At 30.4% G+C, this 16170-nt stretch overlaps 1 long non-coding RNA gene across 1 annotated transcript; it reads left to right on the top strand.

Moving 5' to 3' along the window:
- The first annotated feature begins 9725 nt into the window (after positions 1-9725).
- On the top strand, positions 9726-11849 carry LOC115882609. Its single transcript, XR_004050218.1, has 2 exons — positions 9726-9877; positions 11491-11849. It is a non-coding gene; the product is annotated as an uncharacterized LOC115882609 (long non-coding RNA).
- Positions 11850-16170: the final 4321 nt, after the last annotated feature.

Raw genomic sequence — 16170 nt, forward strand, 5'->3', positions numbered from 1 at the left:
TATTTTATCTACACTTTTCTATACTTTTCTATACTTGTCTATACTTTTCTATACTTTTATATACTTTTCTATACTTTTCTATGCTTTTCTATACTTTTCTATACTTTTCTATACTTTCTATACGTTTCTATACTTTTCTATACTTTTCTATACTTCTCTATACTTTTCTATAATTCTATACTTTTCTATACTTTTCTATGCTTTTCTTTAATTTTCTATACTTTTCTATACTTTCTATAATTTTCTATCCATATTTCGCCACTAAAAAAAATATCTGAAAATTAAAAAATATATGTTCTTGTAAAATGCTTTTGCTACTGATAACAGCTGATAAATGTCCGAATACCTTAAATTTTTTGCCAACCAAGCGAGGAAAATCAGACCTGCCCGCTATTTCAATTTTTGTAGATCGTTAATGATAATTTGTGAATTTTTTTTCACACTCTTTAAATTTGAATAAATAAACAATAAAAAATTATCTATTTACCCTCTACTCTCTTTACCCCATCAAATCTTACCCCCAAAACCCCATTTTCACCCCATAATTTCGTCTAATGACTTATAAAATAACCGCGGCACCGATAGAAGCAGCAGCGTGTCGGACGAGCAGCGTTTTTCCCGCTTTCCCGAAAACTTTTCCGCTCGCTTCCCTTCGACACGGCCCCTATAACCTTCCCCGCAACCCCCGGCGCTCCGGCCGGGCCTATCTTAACGAGCATCTTAATATCTGCTTAGCGTGTCGGGGCTCAATTAACAATTTTACTTAAATTCCGTATTGTAAGGCACTTACTCTTTCCTTTTTCCCCAGTTCGGGCCGGTTTTTGGAGCCGTGGATTTGGAGATTTCAACACTATTTTCGATTATTTGCAATGGGAAAATTACTTAAAAATTATTATTGTACGGGTAGTAACAGTAACGAATAACAAATATACAACATATGAATAACTACACTCAAATTTCTGGTCAAATTTAGTCAAGTGTTATATTTCTGTTATTTTTAGCCCTATTTTCATGAATTTTTTAGTAAGCCGTATATAACTATATCAACTTTAATTTATAAACTAACCCTAACTCCTCAGCAATTTGTTTTTTGATTCATGTCAATACATGCTTCGATTAATTTTTAAGAGCGAAATGAACTGATAACGGTCAATTTGCAATTTTTTTAATTATCATTACTTTTTGATGTAATTTTTTAATAAGACGAGATGGTTTTAGTGACTATTGTCATAACGTCGTAGTACGCCCTGCATTAGATACTCTATACTAAATAAATGAAAAAAAAACGATAAAGACTAAAGATACAGTCCTGGTTTTAATAAACATTAATAACGATAACAGAACCGACGATATTAAAGAAAACATCTGTAATACTCAATTATACAAACAGAAAAAAAAATGTAACAAATACCCTAATACGTTTTATTGCCTCCCTTGGATGTTATAACTGCCTGTATATGTTCGTTCATACTGTCATTGAGGTTGCATATATCATACTGCGTTATGTTTTCCCATCCTTTAAGGACCAAGCGAAGCTTATTTAATGAAGCTGGTACTGCTTCGCGACCTCTAACCCTCTTGTCAAGCATTTCCCAAATGTCGAACATGATAGGCATAGTTCATAGTAGTATATAGTTAACAATAATCACCAAAGCCACCTTGTCATATTAAAAAGTAACGTCAAAAAGAAATGATAATCGAAAAAATTGCAAATTGTTGGTGGCAAGATCATTTCGCTCTTAAAAATTAACGAAGGCATCTATGGACATGATCCAAAAAACAAAATGCTCAGTGTGTTTTAAAGTTAATGTAATAAAAAACAATCCCTTGATTAACCCTGTATAATATGCCAAATACTAAAGTTCATAAAAAAAACTTTTTTATTAGAGTTTAGGAATTAAAGTTGATATAATTATATAGAACTTGCCATAAAATTTATGAAAATAGGGCTAAAAATAAAAATATAACTCTCCGTTACGTTTTTTTTGCATCAGTGTAGATTCAGAGGGCATATGGCTAAAATGAGATATAGTAGAGCATATAAATCTTTTGTTGCTCACTATATATTTGACAGATACCTTTCTAGAGATGTTAATAATTTAAATCAAACGAAAACTTTCTTTTTTGTCAATTCTTGAATATCGTCTGTCGCAATCACCACTATACAGACTTTATTTTTAAGACCAGCATAATTCAACGCTATCGCCTCCTGAACAGAGCCAATAAAAACACCGAAACTCGGGATAATTCGAGAACCTATACATCCACCTCACATTTTAATAACAAATCCCCAATTCCAATATCCTTTCCAGCCTGGCGAAGAAATAATAATCACCGCCAGTCCGGCTGTTATGGCATCCCTCTTATCAAGCAGGCCGTTTCTCGGATTTGTTTTCTTAATATCAAAGTCTGGCACTGGTCCGTAAATTGCGTCACCTAGTAAGGAGTGTGTGTGAAAGAAAGAGACAGCGAGTGGGAGAGAAATAAAAGAGCAATAAGGATCATCTTAGGCGAAAGCTTTATAAACTAAGCCATTTTTCTATACAGCTTTTCACATTTTTTGGACCAAACCTAGTTTTCTATATTTTCTATACTGTTTTATACTTTTCTATACTTTTCTATACTTTTCTATACTTTTCTATACTTTTCTATACTTTTCTATGCTTTTCTATACTTTTCTATATTTTTCTATACTTTTCTATAATTTTCTATACCTTTCTACACTTTTCTACACTTTTCTATACTTTACTATACTTTTCTATACTTTTCTATACTTTTCTATACCTTTCTATACTTTTCTATACTTTTCTATACTTTTCTGTAATTTTCTCTACTTTCTATACTTTTCTACGATTTTTATGCTTTTCTATACTTTTCTATATTTTCTACTCTTTCTATATACTTTCTGTATTTTATTACTTCTCTACCTAGTGGTTTTTGAAATATGACCATTTTTAGATTAACTTTTCTTCATATACTTTACTACACTTTACACCATTTTTTTATTAACCTTTCTTCATATTTGAAACTCTTTTTTCGTTAAAAAATACTACTTATTGATTCTTTTTAAGAGGTAAATAATCTAAACAGACAAAGCCTCTGTTAAATTTGCCTAGTAAAACAATTTTCAAACACAAAAACTCTGAGCACAAGAGGAAGTTGATTATGGGATTTGAACAAATGATTCTATTTATTGACAGAAAAGATACGAAGGTTTAGAAAAGGGATAGCCCGAAATCAAAGGTTCAAAAAGGACAGTAATAAATATAATCCGTTTTCAGACGTTTCAATAAATTTAGCATGTAAAAAGATTTACTTGTTTTCCCTTAAACAGCATTATTATTTGAGTGATCCCGTACACTATTAACTAATACAAATACAGTGCCCATTTGTATTACATATTTTTTAATGTAGTACATTGCAGAGCTTTTTTTATATGTAATTTATGGTCTACCTATTAAATATTATGTATTTTTTAGCTTGAACAAGAAGTCATCTATGTATTGTAAAAAATATATATAAAAACCTATAAAAAAACGATAGTATGGAATCACCCTATATATTTACAGCTGTGTTAAATAATGTAACACTGGTTTTATTGAAGCAAAAGACCATTGCAACCTGGCAACATACATATTTTTATAGAACTATAAAAAATGTTGTGTTTCTATAAAGAAAATATTAAAAATAGATTCCATAAAAATAGAGTATAAAAAACTAATCGTTTTTAAATTACTTTCAAGTCCGTAACGATTGTATCTCTGGAATGAAAGCAATCATTTTTAAAGCTATTATTTTTTTAACTACAGGATTTTTAAGCCGCGCTCCCATTCATCATTTCGTTCTCGTTCTAAGTCCGGCAATTTGAATTTAAAAGAAATATTTTACCATTTTTAATTGGCACATTTGCGAAATGTCGGAGAGTACCTAACTATTATTTTACTAGGAATTTTCTAGTAAAGATTACAGTTATTAGTCTATTATTATCTATTATAATAGAAACAAAGAAACATTTAGAGGATGTCATTTTAGTATAAGTGGAAAAAATAACCAATCGCAGTCCTAGAAAACACTAAGAATTTCTATTAATATAGATTCTATAAAGATATACAGGGTAATACAAATTCCGGGTACGAGCATTGGTATCTTGGGATGTTTTTTTAGCGCTTTGGGATGTTTGCCATTAAAAAAGTTTTAAACTGCTGAGTGTTTTTAGAAAAACCAGATTTTTTTCTAAATTAATTTTATTTTTCCTATCGTTACTTTTTAGAAAATAAAAAAACTAATTGCACATTTTCATAGCCACTTTATTAGGGCTATCTGATAGTATTTTTATATTTCCAAAGTAGTTGATAATTTGTGAGATACGGAGGCCAACTTATTTTTTTTAAATACGGCCCTGTATTTTTTATTTCAGGTTTTGAAAGAACTTAGTCTCCTGAGTACAAAGAAATGCCACACTTTATACTTTTTTTTTTGTTTTGGGTACCTTAACAACGACAAAACTATATTTAATTATTATTTAAAATAATTTCAAGTCCGACTCTACCTTTTTTTAATTATTTAGTCTGATTATATTTATCGCAACAATATTGATCAGTGCTAATTAACATTGAATAAGAAAAATCGAGCCAATTGGATGATTCAAATAAATAATATCCAGATCAGCAATTTAAAGATATTATTTTTAACTTTTTTTATTGTGAATTTGAGATCTCAGTGTGGCGATCTAACAATATTATGCATAGTATTAATCGTAGTTATCATAAATAAATCACCTTATACAAACTAGTTGCTAATGCTCTACAAGTTCGAAAAGGTTACACTCTCTATTGCACAAATTTATTTTTCGTTCAATTTTATTTATAGCTCTTTGAACTTACTTCTTATAAGTATACTTCCGAATGCATTTTGTACTCTTTATTATAAATGTTGAGATATATTGATTTCACTTTTAGAAATGACGTCAAGTAACGCCCCCCCCCCTTCGACCCTTGGCTACAGGAACCTCGCTATAGCCATTGCCATTATACTTGTCTACCATTTCCAATCCATCTTCCGGGTAAATGATTTGACTGTTTATATTATGTTATATTTATGTTTTTATTTTATAATATTTTTTATTATTTTATTGCATTTGATTTTCCGTATTCAACGTTTTACCACACGTCATTGTTTGAAAGCTTATCTCAATATTGTAAGGATGAATAGATTAATTTTACCGGGTGCGTCTCAAAAGTGCCTCACCCCTAAAACTTTTTTATTTTTTCAGATAAAAAAAACGAGATTTGGTATGTTAGTATATGACATAAATTAGGATTGATTGACATATTTATTTGTTTTCTGTCACTTCCTGTTTCGCCGGAAATGACAACAACTTTTGATTTTTAAAAGGTACCCCCGGTATTTTTTTACTTCATTCGATAGAAAATGACATTCTGAATAGAATAACGTATCATATGTCAACTTTTGACTTTTTGTTTAAAACAAAATTGAATTTTAAATTTCAATCTAGAGTGCCATGGATATGTTAAAAACACTAATTTTTAATCAAGGTGCCTTGGAAAAATAGATTTGATCGTCTAATGTTATTCATGTTTTGTCCTGGCTGGTTAAAAGATGCCCAAATCGTATTTTTAATCACATCTCAATTTTTTCAAATGGAACGAGGGTGGCTCATTAGCATATTTGGAAAAAGCATTTTTTTACAAATAATTTGATACCACACACTTGGTATTTCGAGTCAAATTATCGTTATGAACCGCATGTTATAATTTCAAATAAACCATATGCGAAAATGTCAAAGTTGACATATGATATGTCATTCTATTCAGAGTATAGATACGTTTTCTATCGAATAAAGCCACAAAAAACCGAGGGAAACCATTTAAAAATCAAAAGTTGTATTCATTTCCGGCGAAACAGCAAGAGACAGAAAACAATTCAATACGCCAATCAATCCTAATTTATGTCATATATTAACATACCAAATCTCAATCTTTTATCTGAAAAAATAAAAAAGTTATAGGGGTGAGCCACTTCTGAGACGCACCCGGTATATATTAAGTGTGGCATATCATTGTACTTAGAAAACCGAGTTCTTTCAAAAAAAAATACCATGTGATAGTCCTAATAAAGTGGCTATGAAAATGTGCAATAAATTTTTTGATTTTCTAAAAAGTAACGACTGGAAAAAATAAAATTGATTTTCAAAAAAATCCGTTTTTTTCCAAAAAAACTCAGCAATCCTTCAAATTTTTAAAACTTTTATGATGGTATCTTGGTGAACATCCGAAAGCGCAACTTTGCCCCAATATAACTATGTTCGTATCTATTACGGTTACCGAGATACCAATTTTATTTATTGAAAGTAGTTTATTTATAAACGATTTTATTTTTCTAGCACTAAAACGATTAATTTAAATAAAATGATTTACCTGATTTTCTAGCAAAAATTGTTATTATTCTCTGTCACAAACCAGAATATTCTACTGGCCTACTGGTATAGTAAACGCCACGAATGTTTCGGAGTGCCTTCTTCGCCATTTTTACATTAAAAACGTAAATTTTTACCGCAGACGTAGGTTTTTAAAACCCGGTCTAATCATCTACCTGCGCTCCTCCTACTTATTCTAAAATGTTAGCGTCATTGACAAAGACGATACTATATCGCGTTTCTTTGATTGATTCGTTTTTGTGCGTCAGTCCATTAGTGTGCTTGCAGTGCGACCAATGGGGCATTCCATTTTTTATTTATAACTAAATATATGTTTTGACAAGACTTTGACAGTTAAAACAACAAATTACAACAGATTATATATTGATTATTATATGACTTGAAACACCACGGCACTGGAATTAAGTTGTATGTGACCTTCAACAGATTAGTTCACATGGTAGCGACCGATGAATCACTCCTAAACGTTCGTGGCGTTTACTATATACTGGTATTACAAAAAAAACACCTAAAAAACGTGCCTGAAAAAAAACACTGTTAAAAAATTCCCAAAATGAAAATAAATGCTTTATTTTTTAATATATACAGGGTGAGTCTTAAATAAGTACAACTATTTTTAGGGGTTAGTATTTCGGTCGTGCCAAGCCTAGCAACTTTAAAAGTTTCACTCAAATCAACATTCACCCCTCGCCATGTGATTAAGCGAGTCGGGATTTTAAACCGATCATCCCCGTGGGGTTACTGCAACAGCAGCCCCTTAAGTCCCACTCTGACAAGCGGGGAGAGCCAATGAAAATAAATAATCGGTCGTAAGAGCCTTAATTTCCTCCGCTACCGTATTATTTGGGACATAGTGTCGCGATGCATTTAAAACAGGGCCAGGAATGCGTCGTGGATTTTGCAGGAGATAGCGAGATTGCCCTTCTGATTTACAATGTGTGGATGTACAGGATGATCTTAGGCAGGGAGCTACTAAGAGAATTTTCTGTCACCTTGGCACCTGCCACCATAGAAAAACGATAGCAAAAGATCGATTTCTTATTTGCCCACTAATAGGGTTGGAAGAAAATTATTTTTCGACGTGTACGTAGAAAAGTGCGTAGAAAATGTTGAATTTGTAGTATATTAAGTAAAAAATTATAAAACCTCAGAACAGGTACAAAATTAGTTTTGTATATTTAAAGCCGTTTTCTTCAGTTTAGAGGTTACTTCCTTTCTATTTTCTTTAAATTCTACAGGGTGCTTCAAATTTGAGGTACGAGCATTGCCATCTCGGAAACCGCAATAGATACGAAGATGGTTAAATTGGGGCAAAGTTCTGCCTTGGGATGTTTACCAAGATGCCATTAAAAAAATTTCAAAGATTACTGAGTTTTTTGAGAAAAACGGATTTTTTTGAAAAATTTTTAATGTTTTCCTGTCGTTACTTTTTAGAAAATCAAAAAACTAATTGCATACTCATAGCCAGTTTATTAGGGCTATCTGATAGTATTTGTAGATTTTCAAATTAGGTGATAATTTGTAAGATACAGAGGCCAACTTAATTTTTTTAAATACGGACCTGCATTTTTTATATCAGGTTTTCAAAGAACTCGGTCGTTTAAGTACAATGGTATGCCACACATATACATCTTTTTGTTTTGGTAACCTTAACCACAACAAAACTATTTAATTATTATTTAAATTAATAATAAAAATTTAATAAGTCCGACTCTGTTTTTTTTTAATTATTTAATCTCGTTATATTCATCGCAACAATATTGATCAGCATTAATTAACATTGAATAAGGAAAATCACACACACATAATTTTTAAAATCGCAATTATAAATAAATTAACTTCTACAAACTAGTTTCTAATGCTCTACATGTTCGAAAGTGTTATCACCCTCCCTACTGCACACATTTATTTTTCGTTCATTTTTATTTATATCTCTTTGAACAGATCTTCTTATACTTTCGAATGCATTTTGTACAGGTACTTTATTGTAAATGCTGAGATATCTTGATTTCACTTTTACAAATGACGTCAAGTAATGCCCCCCACCCCCTTATTGTAAGCTTTTTTTGACATACTACCCATACAGCACGTCCAAATAAAATTACGTTTCTACAAGGGAGACACATGAGGAACAAAATATGTTAAAGTGAACCTAAGTGTTCGTCTAGTTCTAACATATACATATGAGATACACGCAGGTTTATATTGATAGAATTGTGTGATACAGTGTTTACTAGTTGTATACCGTATGCACTCAAGATTCTAAAGAGTTTTTTGTAATGTAACAAATAATTATTAAAATGATGAAATCTGACGTCGGTATATAATATATACAATGTATAAGTCATATGTATGTGTGATACTTCATATGTATGTGTGATACAGGGTTCGGAAAACTACATGTTACTTTTAAAAACTACATAAACTACATTACAGGTAGTTAATGTAGTTTATGTAGAGGGTGTAGTTTATGTAACCTATGTCAAATATCAAAGGTTTGAGGTGAGGTTATAATAAGTTGAAGCTTTAAAAACACATAATGAATTTAAGAAAACAGAAGAAATATGGCTTTAAATATAATATTTACATCATATTATCTCTATAACACCTCATACAAAGGAAAATTATTCATAATATCAATACATAGTTTATTAACGTAGTTTTCATGTAGTTAATGAACGGGAAAAGACGTAGTTTTTGAAGAAAAACTACACGTAGTTAATCAGGTAAATTACGTCTTAATTAACTACTTCCGAACCCTGCCTATAGTACACACCTTGTAAAAATGTGACGTATACACATAATATAAATATCTATATAGACCATAGACTTAGAATAAAATATAGACTACACTATTTACATTTAAGCGCGGTCCAATATTAATTTTTGTAAACATGTTTACTCCTGGGTGCAGCTGACCTCGGCCGTCTGAGTCTTTCGCCTCCAGCCTATGTTGTCACGTCTAAAATATTATTAATATTTTTTTGTTGTTATACACATATATTGAGATATTAAAACTGTATTTTAATAAAGTAGTGTTTAATAGTAGAAAGATGTATTAAATAGTCCCTATACTACTAAATTATAAGTCGGAGACTATTTAAAAATGACAAATTCTTTACAATTTGGCAACACCCATCAATCGCCGGGTCGCCTGTTCATTCTTTATTCTCTCGTAGTAGAGCCATAGTAGAGTAAAGCACGTGTCGTAAAACCTTGTTGTCACAGTTTCGCCATGGCTATTTTATTGTTTTTATTGGATGTTTTGATTTTGTATTTTTTGGATTCGATTTTCTTAGTGTGTAGTGTCGGTTTAGTGTTTATTTTGATTACTTTTTATTTAAAAACTATAAAACAGGTTCGTCAGTGCCAAATTTGTAAGAAATTGGACTATTTAAGTCCTGGAACAACATTCCACAGGTAAGTCAAATTTACTATTTTGGCGTCAGTGGCGTTGTAGAAAGGCGCTTATTTAGATAATAATTTAGTAAATTATAAACCCTGGAAAATCTGTATTTTTTATATTTATCATTTACGTAAAGGTTCTTACTAACCTCGTTATTAATATAACGAGTAGATACATTATTAAGTACATAAGAAGTAGACACATTATTTTCTTGGGCATTGGTTAATTTAATGCTTTTTTTTATGAAAAATGTGTTTCTTTTTATTCTAAAACCATCCTTAGAATCTAAAATAACATACAGGAATTCCAGAATGATATTCCATTATGAAACAACAATTTTTAAGGCTTATTATAAACTATAAACAATCGAGAAAGTCGAAAAAATTACAAGCTACCAAACATTTTAAAATACCAAACATTCCTTATTTTTTTTCAAGACTAAAATATTTTACAAACATTACTTTTTCCCTATAGTTTCACATCAGGTATAGAAATAACTACGTTTTTATGATAGGGTCACCATTATGATAACAAAAATGACGAACAATGGTCCAGAAATGTAAACAAGTACATATTTTTTGTAAATATTTTTCTTACCGCTTGCATTTTTGTCCATTATTATTTCACAAATTATACAGGGTTATGTAAACCAGGTAGATATTTCGTTTTTTTTATATTAAACAAAGATAAAATAAATATGCCATTTTAAAATTTATCCAGTACTTACCTAGAGTTTTTTCTTTTTTTTTCTCGACTGTTAATCTATTATTAATTTGTAATACCGTATGATCGAAAAAAACGGCGTCCAGTTGGCTTGGAAAAAACCATCGATACATACTCCATATAATTTTACATATAAAATGACAGCGATCTTCATTTCATAGCCATCGCTGACGCCGTTTTTTTTCGATTATAAGGTATAATTTTCATTTTTTCTTTTATAATGTAATATCACTTAAGTAATATCACATATAATCTGAAGATAGTTTTAGAATTAACCAAAACGTAAATCTTTAATAAAACAATCTGTTATTATTTGCCATATATGTATGTATCCAAGAAAATAATTTACATATTATTATTATATGTTTTACTGTTTTTTATCTTTATTTGAAACTCAGAAATGTTGCATTGGCTTTCTAAAAAAATGAACTTGTAAGTTTTTAAAATGCTTCGTTTCGGAGATACAGGGTGTAGAAGTTTCATTTTTATTTCGATTTTTTTCCAAATAATTTCTGAAGTGACGTCAATATTTGGACGAAAATTGGCGTTTGGGAGTTTTTTGACATGAAAAATTAGATTTAGATGTCAATTTGACTTTTACTAATAGGGGGCGCCACCTACATATTTTTTAAGTTATTTGAAGAGTAATACTTTTTGTCTGTATCTATATAAAACTACTGAGAAAAATTTACATTTCCAACGTTTTTTACTTAATAAGGTCTCTTGTTGACACTCGCCACAAGTATAGTTCTCAAGATATTTGGAAACGAATTAATCAATACATTCTTCATAAATTATTTGGAAAAAAGCGAAATAAAAATGAAATTTCTACACTCTGTATCTCTGAAACGAAGCATTTTAGGACATAAATTTATACTATTTTTTTTACTGATTTTATTTGCAGATTATGCTGCCAAAGTTTCCTGAATACAATTCCGACCACTCTGTATATCAAGATATCCCCCATTACGTACTAGTTTTTCTTAATAATTTTCTATACATTTTCCAACGCCAAGATGTACCAAGCGCATACAAATACATCAAGCTTCAAACAAGCTTGCACGTTGACAGTAATACCTACAGTAATATTGTATTATATTAATGTAATATTTTTGAACCAATGTTCAATATTACTGTAGTAATACTGTTTATACTCATGCCTTTTATATTTGTTTGAATTTGGTGCATATTTCCATTGAATAAAGTATAGTCACCATTACCATTATTATACTTACTCTATAATAAAGACAGTAACGAGTTAAATAAATGTAGTTTTCATTTTATTCACTTCCTAAAAGCTTGCTTTAATGGAACAGATTCCTGTTTTTTCTAATTTACATAATAAGACATCACTTTTACCGGAAAAAAAAATTAAACAATTATAAAGTTTTTTCTCTTTCTGTTCTATTATATCTATAGAATAGATCCTGTTTTGATTAATATTAGAGTTGTAAATGTTTGACTAAAATTAATATTTTATTAAATTAATAATTTATCATCAATTTCAAAAATTAAATAATTTCGATTATTAAAATTTCTTCTATAACACGTACTTTATTATTTTTATCGTTTTTAGACTCTAAGACGTATTTTTTCTAAGTCCTAAACTTTGCTTTATATTAAACTATTTTTTTTATCCTAAATCTTAATAATATAAAAAGTTTAAATACGATATATTTTTAATTGAATTATAGCTTCATTAAAATAAAAAAAATACCCGCCTATGATACGGAGAGTGCAGGTGCACTGAAGAAACAAAAGACAGTGTTGCGTTGGGCGGCAGAGCCGTCAGGAAACGACCGTTACGACGGAGACAGCCTATCTATCGCTCGTGTCGCACTCGTTAGAGCCAAAAACAATAACACAACAATAACAAGACGTTGTCTGTCCGCATCTTCCAGCTATTTATGAATGAGATGCTCAGTCTATATTTTATTCTAAGTCTATGATATAGACACTTTGTAATAGTTTACTGTTGTGTCTACATTCTAGCATGAAATGAAGGTGTGCGCACGCGCTGATAGCCTCAGCGTAGATACACCGACCAAGTGTATCTTATGTGTCCTCTCAGTCCTCTCTCCTTTCTCCTTTCTAGGAGTGGTATGTGTTAGCAGCCATTATTGATTTATCATTCGGAAGCTCTATATAAATGTTCTGTTTGTGTGTAGTTTAAAAGAGATTTTAAGGTAAGCACAAGTTTTTAATTACCTTGTTATACCTTCCTAACAGTATTACTAATATTATAGCAGCGACTCTTCCCTTACTCGATACCCAATTTACCAGATTTTGACTCCAATGAATGAAAACTCCAAATATTCTCGTATAATGATAAAGAGGTTAGCTCTGCTATACAATTTTTTAATTTGGAAATAATAAAAATCTAAATGAACCAGAGAAAGATTTAAACACGTCAAGGAACTTCTTACACTGATATTCGGTAAGTTATTAATGGATCAATATACAGATATGTTTAATATTCAATAATCAGTGTCATATAAAATTTAAGGGTGAGATTGTTAATCTGGAAATAAAATACAACAAAGTCCAACAGAGTGCTCGTTGAATGAGTATGCTAACAAACCAACTGCTTGGAGGAAAAAGAGGAGAAAAAAATGACTAAACGAGGTCCACCAAATCGTGGCGATATACCAGTGTTTACTATTTTTGTATGTTATTATACTAGGTACAAATTCTGTTCTTTTACAGTGTTTTCTTACTTCTAGATTCTGCAGTGTAAATAATAATTATTATTGTGTTATTTGCGATATTGCGTTTCATGATATAAAGAAATATAAGAATTTTATTTTTTAACCACTTAATTCATTTTATGGAACAAAAATGGTACATTTAATACAAAACAAAAATGGAACAATTTTAAGGCTACTTCTCTTGAACTTACGATCGAGATACTTTTGGAAAATACAAAGTTTTGCCTTCCTAATTTTCGTTCTAAAAAGATATAATTGGTATCATTGAATAAATATTTCTTAAAAAGAACGAAAAGTTAGGCATCAAAACTTGTATTATTTCCTAAATTCGTTCATAAGAAGTAGTTTTATCTAGCACAAGATGTATATACGAAGCAAAATACATACGTATACACGCGGTAGTCACAACTGCAATATGTAAACAGGGTTTAAATGTAATACGCAAGCACTGTGTATCCCTTACTTTGTGTATACGTAAATGCTATACTGTGGCTACATTGTGAGGCGGACGTTTAACCTTTGTGCATACGTGTTGAACTACAATGTGTAAACGTAGCATATTTACATCGGGGGAATTGTGTCACCCTGTGTCTACATCTAATAATGCAAACACATCGTAAATGTGATTTGATGTGCTGTATAGGATATCTCCGGAGATTAAAAGACGAATAACACAAGCTAGAAAAACCATTAACTTTCTGAAAGGGGTACTTTAGAGTAATGATGGGGTCTACGATGCAGAGACATAGAGAATAATGGAAGCCAACCGAAGATAACTGAAAGCAGTAGAAATTAAAAGAACTGTAACTTATTTATCACGAAATTTACAGCCATCATAAACCAGGCTTACGGAACAATCTCTCCAATCGAACTGAAATACGTATTTTTTATTGCTAGATCTACAGGAGCTCACCCCGATGATGCCACCAACCAATTCGATTAGACGAAACTCGTAAAATTAATTTCCTAGTTCAACATTTTAATTTCCGAAAAGTCGCTGTTCAAAGCTCGGTGCGTCCTTTATTAGAACGCGAGAGAAACAAAGACAGAGAGAGGTCCAAGAGTAAAATGCGAGAAAAACGAAAAAAAAAACATCGGCTTTTTCATTAGGACCATCGTCTTAGATTTTTGAATAATTGCTTTTCTTTTCCGCTGGATGGTGAGAGGAATTTGCGAGGGGGGAGTGCTATTATTTTAATTAAGACTAAGTTATTATCGGCTTGGAGCTCTAACAGCTCGAAAAGGAATTAATTTCGAGATGGATTGTTTAATTTTTCATTAAATTTTGCCGCACGCACGGCTAGGAAAAATTTGCACAATTTGTTTTATTTAATTTTAATTTTTACTGAATTTAATCAAAAAAACTCAAAAACACTCTTATTTTATTATGGTATCTACTGATTTTTTTTAAATTTATTATTTTAATAGATTAGGGGCTAGAGCACATACAGTGTTAGTTTTCTACGATGTTCTCTATGGGTATTTCAGAAACTACTAGAACTAGAGAGTCGGTCAAATTGAGAAAGAATTGCAGTTTTCTGAGGTCAAATATATGCGCTTTTTGGATTTTTGAAAAATTTATGGCTTACTAAGTAGATGTTTCAAAAAAACAAACAAATTTCGTCTATTTTAAAAATGCGCTCTAATTCCATTATAACCTATTTTAGACAAAAAAAATTCACATAAAAGTTGTATATAATCGCATTCCTAATGTGATTGTGTTGCCCGTTTTTTTTTCAAAATCCTGTCATTTTTGACATTTGACACAAACATATGTTTTTTTAATGGAAAACATAGTTCATAAAAAGCGTAATTTTCAAGCTTTTCAGAGATATAAACTATTTTTTTTTTTTCAAAAATTACCGAGTTATTGCCGATTTTTATCTTTTTTGAATAATTTCACTTAGTTGGCATGGTATTCTTATTCTATTTTCAATTATGATTTTTAACTTATAAGAAGACATAATATTTTTTAAATGGTTCTTTACATTTATATTAAACAAATTAAAACTTAACTATTCCTATATTACTACCTACATACATTTTAAGTTATTTTAGCAAATATTCATAAAATCCGCCAATATACAGGGTGGTCCGAACTGTATTCCGGAAACTTCGGCAACATATTCTGCAAATAAAAATAAGTAAATCAGCTCGTATAAATGTATGTCCTAAAATGCTTAGTTTCGGAGATACAGGGTGTAGAAGTTTCATTTTCATTTCGATTTTTTCCAAATAATTTCTGAATTAACGTCAATATTTGGTGTCTGGGAGTTTTTTGACATGAGCAATTTGATTTTTATGTCAATATGCCTGTTTTTTTTTGTAGGGGGCGCCACCTATATGTGTTTTAACTGTTTTGAACAGTAATAACTTTTCGTTCGTACCTGTATAGAACTATTGAGTGAAAGAATATAAATTTCCGTGACTTTTTACGTAAAAAATGTCTTTTAGTCAAAATCGCTACAAGCAACCGTTCTCAAGATATTTAGAATGGAAATAGTCATTACACGTCTTTATTGACAAAAAATAAACAGTTGACTAGATAGTTGTTTGATTGGAATAATAAATTCGGGAAATTTTTATTTTTTTTAAATTAATCATCAATTTTTTTGTGAAAAAATGATGATAGAACAGTTTCTGTTGAACTTTTGGCACAAAAACATATCAAATTTATGATTTCTCCTATTATTGTCTCTTTCTTCTATTATTTTTTATGGCACAGTTGTACAAATAAAGTTCTTTATTATTATTATTATTATTATTATTTCAGTCCAATAACTATTTAATCAACATGTTGTTTAATTTATATCAATGATGATAGGTATTCCAAATATCTCGAGAACCATTACTAATGCGTAGTAGCGATTCTAACC

This window comes from Sitophilus oryzae, unplaced genomic scaffold (genome assembly GCF_002938485.1).
Source record: "Sitophilus oryzae breed Bouriz unplaced genomic scaffold, Soryzae_2.0 scaffold_178_pilon_pilon, whole genome shotgun sequence".
Taxonomy (NCBI): domain Eukaryota; kingdom Metazoa; phylum Arthropoda; class Insecta; order Coleoptera; family Curculionidae; genus Sitophilus; species Sitophilus oryzae.